This window comes from Pan paniscus, chromosome 2, assembly GCF_029289425.2.
Source record: "Pan paniscus chromosome 2, NHGRI_mPanPan1-v2.0_pri, whole genome shotgun sequence".
Classification (NCBI taxonomy): Eukaryota; Metazoa; Chordata; class Mammalia; order Primates; family Hominidae; genus Pan; species Pan paniscus.
The window spans coordinates 75937853-75951947 of NC_085926.1; the positions used below are offsets into that span (position 1 = coordinate 75937853).

Here is a 14095-nt window from a genome sequence, read left to right on the forward strand (position 1 = left end):
AGGCAGGAGTATCATGAGACCAGCCTGAGCAAAATAGTGAGATGCTGACTCTACAAAAAAAATAAAAATTAGCTGAGCATGGTGGTGCGTGCCTGTAATTAACAGCTACTTGGGAGGCTGAGGTGGGAGGATCCCTTGAGCGCAGGAGGTCAAGGTTGCAGTGAGCTGTGACCATGTCACTGCACTTCAGCCTGGGTGACAGACAGAGACATTGTCTCAAAAAAATTTCAAAAATACATTAAGATGTCTTGTATAGACATTTATCCATTTACATTTACTTATTTTTAACAGTTTATCTAGAGTATTTGTGAGAACTGAGGTATTAGACAAAGCTAGTCATCATTTCTAGGTTATGTTCTTGTTAACCATCTTATAGCCTGTGAATATCAGGTGTTCACGTAAGTGAGGACTTCAAAGTTAAATACATGGGTATTTTACCAATAACTCAGAAAATTCCATTATTTTTGTTCAACAAACTGTATTAAATTGGTCTTATGTATTTAAAAAATCACATAAACAAATATTCTTTTTTCCTGTGTTTATAGCTTTATAACCTTCATGCCAAATCCTAGCACCTTAAAATATCTAGCAAATGTAAATATAAAACACCTTCAAAAATGTATGCTGACAATTCTGAAGACATTTCTATTTTTATTTTATCAATACTTTTTAAATTATTTGTATTTATAAAAGAACTCTTTTGTCTTGGCACAGTGGTTCATGCCTGTATCCCAGCACTTTGAGAGGCTGAGGCAAGAGGATCACTTGAGCTCAGGAGTTTGAGACCAGCCTGGGCAACATAGTGAGACCCAATCTCTACTCAGAATAAGATAAAAAATTACCAGGCATGGTGGTGCATGCCTACTGTCCCAGCTACTAGAGAGGATGAGGCAGGAGGATTGCTTGAGCCTGGGAGGTTGAGGTGACAGTCAGCTATGATCCCACTACTGCACTCCAGCCTGGGGAACAGAATGAGGCCTTAGAGAGAGACCTTGTGTCAAAAAGAGAAAAAAATAAAGAATTGTTTCATTCTTTTGTTTTTCTTCAGCCAAGTAACCTTGAATTGGTAACACCACAGACAGTAAGTTTCATCTCAACACCAGTAGACAAGTAATCAGATTCAAAGTAGGCAGGGGAAAAAAATAGGCAAAAGAGCTGAGATTTTTTCATTTTAGGGTTTTTAAAAATAGTAACTATTTGAGTTCTGAATTTTCTTTCATGTAATTTGACCATCAGGTTTAAAGTGTGCACTATAGGCCAGGCGCAGTGGCTCGTGCCTGTAATCCCAACACTTTGGGAGGCTGAGGCAGGTGGATCACTTGAGGCCAGGAGTTCGAGACCAGCCTGGCCAACATGACAAAACCCCATCTCTACTGAAAATACAAAAATTAACTGGGTGTGGTGGTGTGCACCTGTAATCCCAGCTATTCAGGAGGCTGAGGCAGGAGAATTGCTCAAACCTGGGAGGTGGAGGTTGCAGTGAGCTGAGATTGTGCCACCGTACTCCAGCCTGGGCAACAGAGCAAGACTCTGTGTCAAAAAGAAAAAAAAAGTATATATATATATATATATATATATATATATATATATATATATATACATAGGCTGGGTGCAGTGGCTCACGTCTGTAATCCCAGCAGTTTGGGAGGCCAAGGCGGTTGGATCTCCTGAGATCAGGAGTTTGAGACCAGCCTGACCAACATAGTGAAACTTCATCTCTACTAAAACCACAAAAATTAGACGGGCATGGTGGCGCACACCTGTAATCGCAGCTACTCAGGAGGCTGAGACAGGAGAATCACTTGAACCTGGGAAGTGGAGGTTGCAGTGAGCCAAGATCGCACCACTGCACTCCAGCCCGGGAAACAGAGCAAGACTCTGTCTCAAAAAAATGTGTGTGTGTGTGTGTGTGTTTGTGTGTGTGTGTGTGACTAGAATGGTCCATAATATATAGCCAGCTCGAGTCCCAGAAAACCTAGCAAGCTTAAGGTTAGAGCTTCTCATTTTGGCCTTTTCAACATTAAATCTCCTTTAGTAAGCCCTTCCCCTCTAGGGAGATACTTGCTGGAGCACTGCCTGAAGTTGATTTTCTGATGCCCTGTCGTTTCTGTTCTGAATGGTTTATTTCTCATTATAAGAGCTCAGCAAAGCAGGCAGAGTTAAAAAGCAGACATGAAGACTTTTTAAAATCGTGGACTTCATTCCTGCACTGAATCTCAGGTCCCCAGAAAGAGAGAAACACCATGGGACCACAGCAAAGGCAGAAGGAGGAGTGAGAGAGGGAGGTGGACAGAACAACAAAGAGGAGTTGGCTCTCAATTTTTCACATCTGCCATTTTTTTTAGGTTTTTCTAGTTTATGGAGTCTCTTTGTTCCAATTGAGCACACAGATAAACTAGAGGTCGCACAAGCCTTTTGCTGAGACCATCAAAGCCTTTAACCTCTGTTGAGCCAAATATTTTAGACCAAAAATACAGATAGACACACAAAAGCCAGAACCAGACCAGATTGAGTATCTCAGTGGCTGCAGCCTTTATTCCCTTTATTCTTTAGGATTCAAACTCAAACCAGATTCAGGGTTCTAACCCAACCAGGACCCCCCTGGGGTGAAACTGAAACCCCACAGTCTAGACAAGGTTGGGGGTCTTTTTTTATTTTTTTATTTTTATTTTTTTGAGACGGAGTTTCACTCTTGTTGCCCAGGCTGGAGTGCAGTGGTGCAATATCGCCTCACCGCAACCTCCACCTCTCGGGTTTAAGCACTTATCCTGCCTCAGCCTCCCAAGTAGCTGGGATTACAGGCATGTGCTACCATGCCTGGCTAAGTTTGTATTTTTAGTAGAGACGGGGTTTCTCCATGTTGGTCAGGCTGGTCTCAAACTCCCAACCTCAGGTGATCCACCCGTCTAAGCCCCCCAAAGTGTTGGGATTATAGGCATGAGCCACCGCGCCTGGCCTGCTTGTTCTTTTCATTTCATCCTGATGTGCGAATACAGGAGAGTGGCTGAGTTGGTGTTCACTAACAAGCACGGAAGCTTTGTTACATTTACAGTGTTATTCTTGGCAAAACCTGAAGTTTTACCTGCCGGGTGCATGCCATTCTCCTGCCTCAGCCTCCTGAGTAGCTGGGACTATAGGCACCCGCCACCTTGCCCAGTTAATTTTTTGTATTTTTAGTAGAGATGGGGTTTCACCATGTTAGCCAGGATGGTCTCGATCTCCTGACCTTATGATCCACCCACCTTGGCCTCCCAGAGTGCTGGGATTACAGGTGTGAGCCACCGCGCCCAGCCAGAAGCTCTGTAATTTCAATGATGATTGTGCTTTTAATCTCTTTCTCGGCATCTGGCTCATGATAAAGTTTCAGGTGTCTTGATGGTATCTAAATCAGCTGTTGATTCGGTCCTGGAGAAACACAAGCATAACCTCAATGCCAAGTTATTATTTTACCTATTTCCCAACTTTTTGTTATTAGATCTCTCCACCAAACCAGTTGTTCTGCTTCTGTCTTTGCAGCTGTTTTCTGTAGATGCTGTTCAGCTGCTGATAACATCTGGCCTTTGGGCAGGCTCAAAAAATTGAAAGTTAATAATGCTAGATTCAATTGTGTATGGGCTGTCCCATAATCCCTCTGTCTCCCCCTTTTTTGTTTTTATTATTAGTTGTTCATCTGTATGAAATCATAACTGAGCATTTTCAATTAGCTGTGTGGAATGAACCATGTATGAAGAATCAGAAATCACATTAATAGGCATATCAAAAGCAGTCAATACCTCAATTACAGCTATAAGCTCCACTTTTTGAGCTGAAGTATACGGTGTCTGGAAAACTTTACCTTTTGATCCAGAATAAGAAGCTTTACCATTACTAGACCCATCTGTGAAACAATGAAAATGCTTAGCAGGCTGCAGGTTGTTTACTGCAGGAATTGTAAATGCAAACCGTTCAGTCTTGCTCAGCTAAAAGGGTAGTAAAGAAACAGTCTTTTAAATCTATGACTATTAAAGGACAATTTTTTGGAATTATAGTAGGAGAAGGCAATCCTGGCTGTTACACTCCCATAGGTTGTATAACTGAATTGATGGCTCTTAAGTCAATTAACATTCTCCATTTACCTGATTTTTTTTTAATTACAAAAACTGGAGAATTCCAAGGGGAAAATGTTGGAGCTACGTGCCCATTTTCTAATTGTTCAGTAACTAATTTCTCTAAAGCCTCCAGTTTCTCTTTGCTTAGCAGCCATTATTCTATCCAAGTTGGCTTATCTGTTAACCATTTTAAAGGTATAGGTTCTGGAGGCTTAACAATGGCCACCATCAAAAGTGATATCCTAATCTTTGGCAGGAACTTTGTCTTTCCACTTGAAGCAGTTCTTTCAAACTTTGCAAATTTTTTTCTACTCCCAAACCAGGGACATGCCCCATTTTGTGCATCATATGTTGACTTTGAGGGCCGTATTATTGTTACGGAATGAGAGCTTGTGCTCCGCGTTGTTGTAATAAATCTCTCCCCTATAAATTTATAGGTACAGAGGTTATAATTCATTGAAAAGTCCCAGGTTGTCTGTCGGGCCCTTCACAATACAAAATATAGCTACTTTGATATATTTCTGGGGCTTTACCAACTTCGACTATGTTAAATTGAGTGGGTTGAATTGGCCACGTGGACGGCCAGTGCTGTAGAGAAATGATTGAAATGTCTGCTTCTACCAAAAAAATAGTATCTACCAAACCTTTAAAGTTCTTTCCCTGGATAGTTATTTCACAGGTAGGATGTTTATCAGTAATTGGATTTACCCAATAAGCTGCTTTCCCTTTTTTATTTGTGCTTCCAAATCCTCCTGTTCATTTAATTTCACTTTTTCCCATCCCCACATACGGCACAATCAGGAGCTGATTGTGCTATGCGCACTCCTGGCTCTGCTTTCCAGGGAACAGAAGTAGATATAACAATTTGAATTTCCTCATTGTAATCTGAATCAATGACTCCAGTGTGTATTTGTACCCCTTTTAAACTTAAACTAGACCTTCCTAAAAGTAATCCTATTGTCCCTGCTGGCAATGGTCCACAGACTGCTGTTGGGACCTTTTGCAGGGGTTCCCCAGGCAGAAGGCTCACAGCTTTTGTGCAACATAAATCTACTGTGGCACTATGGGCTGTGGCGGGGGACAGACAATGTATGGGGGTGAGGGAATGGCCTGAGCTGGAAATGCCCTGGTTTAGAACAGGGCCTGGGATGGGCCCCTCAGGGAGTTTCCCGAAATCAGGTTCCCTTCTTTATCAAACTTAGAGTGACACTGATTAGCCCAATGTTTTCCTTTTTTACATTTTGGACATATTTCAGGATCAGCAGTTTTCTTTTTTCCCTTATCTGGTGGCCTGACTCACTGATTTTTTCTATATTCTTTTTAGTATGACCATGCTTCCCACAGTTAAAACTAGCTCCAGGAAATGGAGTATTTCCTTTATCCACTCTCAGTCCTGCCATCGCCTGTGCCAACAAAGTAGCTTTATGCAGATTACCTCTGATACCATCACAGGCCTTGAAATAATCAACTGAATGTGCTTTCCCTCTGATAGGTCACAGAGCAGCCTGGCAATCGGGATTAGCATTGTTGAAAGCTAATTACTGCAACACTATATCCTGAGCAGCCAAATCTGTGATCATCTTTTTAAGAGACTCATGTAACCAAGCTATAAAATGCACGTGTGGTTCTCTTGGTCCCTGTTTTATAGCACTAAAGGAAGGGTATTGTTCCCCACCTGAAGTGATTTTTTTCCCAAGCTCTAATGCACGTTCCTCTAAGCTGTTCTAGGGCATCATCCTGCCTGACCAGTTGTGCATCCAAACCAGCCCAGCCACCAACCCCCAAAAGTTGGTCTGCAGTTATATTAATTTGAGGTTAGGCCCAGGCATTGCAAGCAGCCTGAATGGAAGCTTCATCTGCCCACCAAGTTTTAAATTGTAAGAACAGAGCAGGAGTTAGACAAGCTCAAGTAAGAGCGTCCCAGTCAGTAGGAATCATCCAACTGGAAACAGCAACATTCTTTAACAGTCCCATTACAAAAGGAGAACCTGGTCCATATTGATTTATGGCTTGTTTAAATTTTTTGAGTAATTTAAAAGGAAAAGGCTCAAATGTAGCTATAATATTTCCCTGTTGATCTGGGGGTCTAACAGATCATTCTATTCTATTCCATTCTACTCTATTCTAATTCTATTCTATTCTATTCTATTCTATTCTATTCTATTCTATTCTATTCTATTCTATTCTAATCTATTCTATTCTATTCTATTCTATTCTATTCTATTCTAATTCTATTCTATTCTATTCTATTCTATTCTATTCTATTCTATTCTATTCTATTCTATTCTATTCTATTCTATTCTATTCTACAGGGAACAGCCAAGCCTCTAAATCCCACTCTTGTCTAGCTTGCTGAATTCCTGCCCGAATAGAACTAAGAGTGGTTGCTCAAGGCACTTCTTGAACAGTCACCAGGGCAACTACTTTTCACCCAGTGTCCTCCAGAAAAGAAAGATCTGGAGGGTCATTTTCTTCAAAATAATAATGAGGGGGTACAGAAGGGTAGGGATGAACCTCTCCCTCCTTTGCTGCTTTAGCTTTAGGTGGCAAATAAACCTGGTCTGTAACCTCTACTGTTACTTTGTTATACTCTCCTTCCTCCTCCTCATCAGTGTGAAAAAGTTCCAAGGTAGAATGAACCACAGCCCACACTTGTCCCATTGTTACTCTGATGCTTCTGAGCTCCCCTTCTTACTCACCATGGGGATTGCTTTAAGAGTACTTGGGTGTCCTCCAGCTAGTTCCACATTCTCCAACCATTGCTCTGGCGATCCTTCAAGCTGTATTCAAGCCCCCATGAATGGGCACCACTTGCCAAGACCAGGTTGGGGAGACTCTAACCCAGCAGCACTAGAGGAATTAAAGACACATACACAGAAATATAGAGGTGTGAAGTGGGAAATCAGGGGTCTCACAGCCTTCAGAGCTGAGAGCCCCAGAGATTTACCCACATATTTATTAACAGCAAGCCAGTCATTAGCACTGTTTCTATAGATATTCAATTAACTAAAAATAACCCTTATGGGAAACGAAGGGGTGGGCTGAATTAAAGGAATAGATTGGGCTAGTTAACTGCAGCAGGAGCATGTCCTTAAGGCACAGATCACTCATGCTATTGTGTCTTAAGAATGTCTTTAAGCGGTTTTCCACCCTGGGTGGGCCAGGTGTTCCTTGCCCTCCTTCCAGTAAACCCACAACCTTCCAGCGTGGGAGTTATGGCCATCATGAACATGACACAGTGCTGCAGAGATTTTGTTTATGGCCCATATTGGGGCCAGTTTATGGCCAGATTTGGAGGGGCTTGTTCCCAACAGTTCCTCAGGGTAAGCATCGCCTAACTCCTGCGGGGACCTTCTTTGGTGGCTCCCCAAGAAGTAAGGAGATGGGAATTGTGCTGTAGAGGTCTACAGCAGCACTGCTTGCTGAGGTGGGGGACAATTGTTGCACATTTGTAAGGGCAGTGGCTGTGATGGGTATGCCTCGGTTTGTTGAGGGGCTCGAGGCAGGCCCCCTTCCTATTTCCTGAAAGAGGTTGTCCATCTTTGCCAAATTTAGAATGACACGGACTTGCCTAGTGATTGCCTTTCTTACACAGGGACATACATTGGGACTTTTCTGTTGATTGATGGTAGTAGTTTTTGTCTTTTGAGTTCCTTTCTACATTCCTTTCTTGTGTCCAATTTGCCCACAATTAAGGCAAGAGCCTGAGAAATGAAGCACATTTTTTCTTACTCTTAATCTAGCCATAGCCTGAGCTAAAAGAGTAGCCTTATGTAAGTTACCTCCAATGCCATCACAAGCCTTAATATATTTCATTAAATGAGCCTTCTCTCTCAGGGGTCTAATAGCAGTTTGACACTCTGCATTAGCATTGTTGGTATGCAAGCAGCTGTATTACAACATCCTGAGCTGTTTTTATCATTTATGGCTTTATACACAGCCTCTTGGAGCCGAGCAATAAAATTAATATATGGTTCTTTAGGTCCTTGTCAGACAGAACTGAAATAAGGGCACTTTTCCCTGTAACATTTATCCTTTTCTATGCCTGTAAGCACATGAAGCACAGCTGAACAATGGCAACATCTTCCATTACTGCTTGATTCTCTAAACAACCCCAGTTAGGGCCAACTCATATTAACTGATAAAAGAAAACAGGCACAAGTGGCTGCACTTGTGTGTTTTCTTTTGACTGAGTTTGAGCTTCATCAGCCTACCAAGTTTTAAACTGCAAGTACTGAGCTGGAGTGAGAACAGGTTTTGTCAAAGTATCCTAATTATATGGTATTAATCTATTATCAAGAGCCATTTTTAATAAAGCTTGCACAAAAAGAGAGTTCAGTCCATATTGACTAATGGCTTGCTTAAATTCTTTAGTACCTTAAAAGAAAAAGCAGCCTAATTAGCTATATTCTGTGCTACTTGCTGGATTATAGTAACGGGAAATTGCCATGCTTCAAGGTCTCCCTTGGCTTTAGCTTTTTGAATAGAATTTTGTATAGCACCACCAATTGCTCCAGGTTTTAATGTTGCAACTACAGGAGCAGTAAGTTTTTCAGCTAATTTATTTTCTCACCCATTTAGGGGAGAGAGAGGAGGTGGCCATTCACTTAATTCAGCAGGTGGAGCCAACGGGCTAGTAAAACATACTTTTTAAAGTTTTTCTTTCTTTTCTTTAATCTCCTGCGGTAGCTGTTCCTCACACTCAGAATTTGAAGTTAGTTTTTTACACTCATCCTCCTCTTCCTCATCTGAATCTGCCTCATGATCCGTTTGAAGTGGCTCAAGGGCTGCCTTTATTAGCGCCCACACTGACCATACAGAAACTGGAATTTCTGCTCCATCTTTATATGCCTTTTAAAAATCTCTTCCAATTCTCTCCCATTCATCCAACTTCATAGTCCTTTGTTCTGGAAACCATGGGCAAAACTGCTTTACTGTACTAAAGAGTGATAACAAATTCTAACAAAGTACTAACTTTCACTCCCATCTTTGTAATAAATGCCTTAAGAAATTTAAACAAGTAGAATGTCTGCTTTCACTTTGTCTCATTGTTACCCTGGTTCTTCTGAGCACTCAGCTTTTCCGCCGAGCTTCTTTTAGATGTCCCCAGGTGTCTTTTGATGATGTGTCCTCTGCTTTCACATGCTCTAGCCTTCCTTCACCGGGGTCTTTGTCACCCCATGTTGGGCACCCGGAATGTTGGGGTGATCAGACCCAACACTAGGTTGTGGGGGTGACAAAGTCCAGTAGAGTCAAAGGAATGAGAAAAAGACAGTTTGAGAGAGAAAGTGGGACCAGGGGACCATCACAAGTGTGGAGTCTGCGAAGTCCCCAAGCTCTGGGAGCCCATGCTATTTATTGGCGCTCAAACAAAGAAACAGGTGGTGAGGATGTGGAGGTTGAAAGGAAACGGTGTATCAAGTGAATGAGAAACATATGGCCCTGCCTCAGCTTCTCTCCCAACACTCAGCTTTTCTCCCAACACATTCCCCTTAAGAACAGGAATAAAATAGGGATGCCTGTTCTCACCACTCCTGTTCAACAAGTCCTAGCCAGAGCAATCAGGCAAGAGAAAGAGATAAAAGGCATCCAAATAGGAAATGAAATCAAATTATCTCTCTTCACTGATGATATGATTCTACACCTAGAAAACCATAAAGACTGTGCCAAAAGGCTCCTAGAACTGATAAACAACTTCAGCAAAGTTTCAGGATTAAAAAAAATCAACATACAAAAAGAAGTAGCATTTCCATACAGCAAAAATGTTTAAACTGAGAGGTAAATCAAGAATGCAATCCTGTTTACAATAGCAACCCCCAAAATAGAATAAAATAAAATAAAATAAAATAAAGCAAGAATATGTCTAACCAAGGAGGTAAAGGATATCTAAGAGGAGAACTACAAAACACTGCAGAAAGAAATCATAGATGACAAAACAAATGGAAAACCATTCCATGCTCACGGATTAGAAAGATCAATATTGTTAAAATGGCTTATACTGCCAAAAGCAATCTACACATTCAACACTATTCCTATCAAACAACCAATGTCATTTTTTACAGAATTAGAAAAAAACTATTCTAAATTTCATATGGATTTTTAAAGAGCCCAGACAACCAAAGGAAACCTAAGCAAAAAAAAACAAAGCTGGAGACATCACATTACTTGACTTCATACTATACTCTAAGGCCACAGTAGACAAAGTAGCATGGTACTGATATGAAAACAGACACAAAGACCAATGAAACAGAATAGAGAACCCCAAAATAAACACATGCACCTACAGCCATCAGCTTTCCCAGGGTAACACAAAAAGAGCCAAGCGGCACCTGCACATTACACTGTGGGAGAAAAACCCAAGCTCAAGAAACCCCAACTTGTATTATGGGAAGTTCACTTGGCTGTACCCTTCCCCAGAGGGAGAAATTATCTGCATTATACTAGACAGTAAATAAACTTTTCCTTTGTCCAGAAGGAGGTACTAGTTTTCTATTCCAAGGCTGTTTTCCATACAAACATGCTTGAAAACAATCATTTGGAACAAGATAGTCAGCATCCATACTTGCAAAATGTGCAGAAGTTAAAGAGACCCAAAAATTGTTTATCTACCAATTTCTATTTTTTTAAAATCATATTGTCCCCATATAATATGCTTTCAATATGTGATCATATTCTGAAATTGTCTTAGCATTTACCCCCACTTCTGAGTCCAGAAGGATACAATAAATTTAATTTAATTTAGTAACACTTCAAATAGTAGTGATTGTAATAGCAGAGCTAGTTTGTAGCATAAAGAAAAAATAATAATATTATTAGGTGACACAAATAATACTAGTCATCATTTGTAAGTGTCATGGTAAGTACAGTGATTATTTTCTTTTCTTCCGACTCTTTTTTATTTTATTTTATTTTATTTTCCATAGGTTATTGGGGTACGGTGGTATTTGGTTTCATGAGTAAGTTCTTTAGTGGTGATTTGTGAGATTTTGGTGCATCCACCACCCTAGCAGTGTACACTGCACCCTATTTGTAATCTTTTATCCCTCACCCCCCTCCCTATTAAATAATAGACAAAAAATAATGGGTTTAGAATAAATGAGTTCAAATAAATTGTCAAACCTATGTGGGAAAAGTGGAATCGGTTTCTGAGAAAAAGCAAAAACTCAACAGAAATGCTGATAAAGCATCATCCCTTCACGGCTAGAGCTGCCAGGACACCAGAACACCAAAATCAGCTAGGGAAATTTTGTAGAAGTCCTACATGTACTAATTGTTCTGTGAATACACAGAGATATAATTATAAATGTTACCTGCATGTAGAGTAAAGATGAGAAGGCATTGGTCATGGTGGCAGCTACTCAGGAGTTACAAAGCAGACGTGGTTTCAGGACAGTATATGTCAGGGTAGAGCTGTCCTTGGAGGCTATTAGGAGCTGGTCATGGCACAGACATTGTAAGTCAGATGGTCTCATTACTTTCAATGACAAAACCAAAATTACTTTTGCATCAGCCTAATACAACGGCCTGGCAAGAGCACAGAAAAAGTCCCTGTGCTGTTATGTGGGGACTTCTGATGCAGCACAATTCCTTCATCCCCTTCTCCAAAACCCCCTCTTCCAATTCCACTGAAGAGAAAATCTGATGGAAGTCCTGTGTAAGCAGGCTCAGATATATCTACCACTATAGATAGTAGGGGTGATTCACAAATCCAAGCCTATCAAATACATCATAAATAAGTTACACATTTAATTTTTTTTTGAAATTAGGGATCATGATATGAAAGTTATCAGAATCAAAACTGTCACTAATGTTTAAAAAGAAAAGAAAAAACCTGCACAAATAGATTCAGAGAAGGCCTTAAGAGAGGGTTCTCATGCTTCTAGGCCTGATAACAAAAACTATCACAAAATACCACAAAAACGACAACCTTGCACACAGGCCATAGCAACCTTACACAAAATATACTTCTGTGAGGACATCTATCCAGCAACTGCCTGCCCAACCTTCAACTGACATCGACCTTGTTGTTTATCTTTATAGTCAAAGACAACTGTATCAAAATAATTATATAAGCCTCTTCATTTTTCCTTTATTTATTTTTTTCTACTCCCCCATACTTCCAGGTTGATCGTTTTTCTTTTAAAGACCTTGTCTTCCTTTACCATTTGAATCTACATAGTTTACTTTGTCATGCATATTCCCATTGAAATGCCCTCCTCCCTAAGATGTGTCTTTTTCCTTTAAAGAGCCTTTCTCTGTTTGTTATTTAGGTTTACAATGAGAAGGGGTCTAAAGTATTTTTGTAAAATTTTTACTGTCTTTCTAGGAAAAAATCACTGACTTACAGTATTTATATTGACTTATTTACATTCCTGGGGATGAGGAATTAAAGATTTCACAGATTTTCTTATTGAGAAGATCCAAGTTTTCATGTGAGCAAAACCCAATATGTAAATTGATATGTAAATTATGCTGCAGATAATATAGTCAAATGTTTACTTGTATTTAATTTGTTACACATGAATATTGCATATGTAAGATAATATACTAAGAAATTATCACATTTAATGAAATGCTTTAATCAAATTCCTGATTGAATTTTTGATATCAATATCTTTTTCATTGTTTAATCCATCTTTAGGGTGAACAGGGCTGTCTAGGCCAAAGTCCTCACTTCTATCTAAATTGTCTGAGTTACAGAACTTTTTGAATTTATTATGTTGTCACAGGAAGTTTCCTATTGCTTGTTTAAAGGAGTCTCTCTCAATATGATGCAGAATCCAAAAGCACTGAAGGGCATACAGCCTGAGTTTCTGTTACTGAAGCCAAAGGTTGCCAATTTCTTGTAGATCCTGCTACAGTTAAACTTCATTTACGTAATCATTAAAGCTGCATTTATTCCCTCACTTGAAATTTTGATTTCACACTATTAAGACTAATCCTCTAAGTCTTTGCTAAGTTATGTTCCTCCTTTTCTTGTAGCTTGACTCTGATGATCTCTATATGCAACATCAATTGACATAAATTAAAGTACATTCAGGGCAAGAGTTTCCTTAAATATTACTTTGCTATTCAAAATAATCACAAAAGCACTCATCGTAGGAAAACTTGTGAGGATTCAAATATAGGGAAATACTTTTTCTTTGTAAGGCATAATTCTGTAAAGAAATTCACCTTAATTTGAATATATATGGGAAAATATCCTTGTTCACTAATAGTCTATGTTCACTCTGTTTTCTTCCCTCATAGACCAGCCAGTTCACTATTATTCTCCAAATGATGTGTGCCTCTCTAGAGTCCAGACTATCTGCGTACCTAATTTTTCCCACAAATTACTGTTTTAAATTGCACTGAATTCAATTTAAGGGGATGTCATTTATAAACAGTGCAAATATATACTGCATGAGGGATCTTAGAAATCATATGCACGGTTTGATCCATAAGCTCATATGAGCGTGCAATGTCAACTTTTTTCATGTTTTTTTAAAATCCGCTTAAATTCTATTTTAAGCCACCATCTGTCTGTGCTGTTAGGGCAGTTAGCCTTAAATCATTTTAAGATGCTCCGTTCTAAGTACTGTGATAGTGATAGAGATGTCACCAGTCAGGAGTCCTAGGAAGCTGACTCCGAGATGGAGATTTGCATGCAAGGAAGTTGAAATGGATATTCCCAACACCTGTGGGAGAGTGAAAGCAATAGGATTGGGCAGAGCAGGAGTCGGCTGGAATGCAATCACTATCATGGCCGCAGCCCACTCTACAGGGATCTTGGTGAGTTTACCTAACGACCTCAAATTGGAGCACGCAAGCCAGGCCATTATATTTCTGTACCAAGCAGTTCTCGGATGTGGGATGCCTTGAGAAGGCACATGAACTTGGATGAAGGAACTTTACTGTGCTGTGAGTATTGTTGCCAGGAGTCAGCTGTCAACACTCCTAGGAGACGGGGAATTATGCTTTAGTCACTGAGGTGGCATCTAGTGCCAGACCACAGCCTTGTTAAACAG

The 14095-nt window shown here is 40.1% G+C and overlaps 1 long non-coding RNA gene across 1 annotated transcript in view; it reads right to left on the reverse strand.

Annotated features, from left to right (window-relative positions):
- Positions 1-1804: 1804 nt before the first annotated feature.
- The window catches only part of LOC134730005 (uncharacterized), a 98177-nt gene continuing 85886 nt past the window's right edge, over positions 1805-14095 (reverse strand). The window contains exons 2-3 of the long non-coding RNA XR_010111587.1: positions 6788-6938; positions 1805-3405 (exon numbers count right to left, since the gene is read on the reverse strand). This is a non-coding gene — a long non-coding RNA (uncharacterized LOC134730005). The remainder of the gene's footprint in view (positions 3406-6787; positions 6939-14095) is intronic.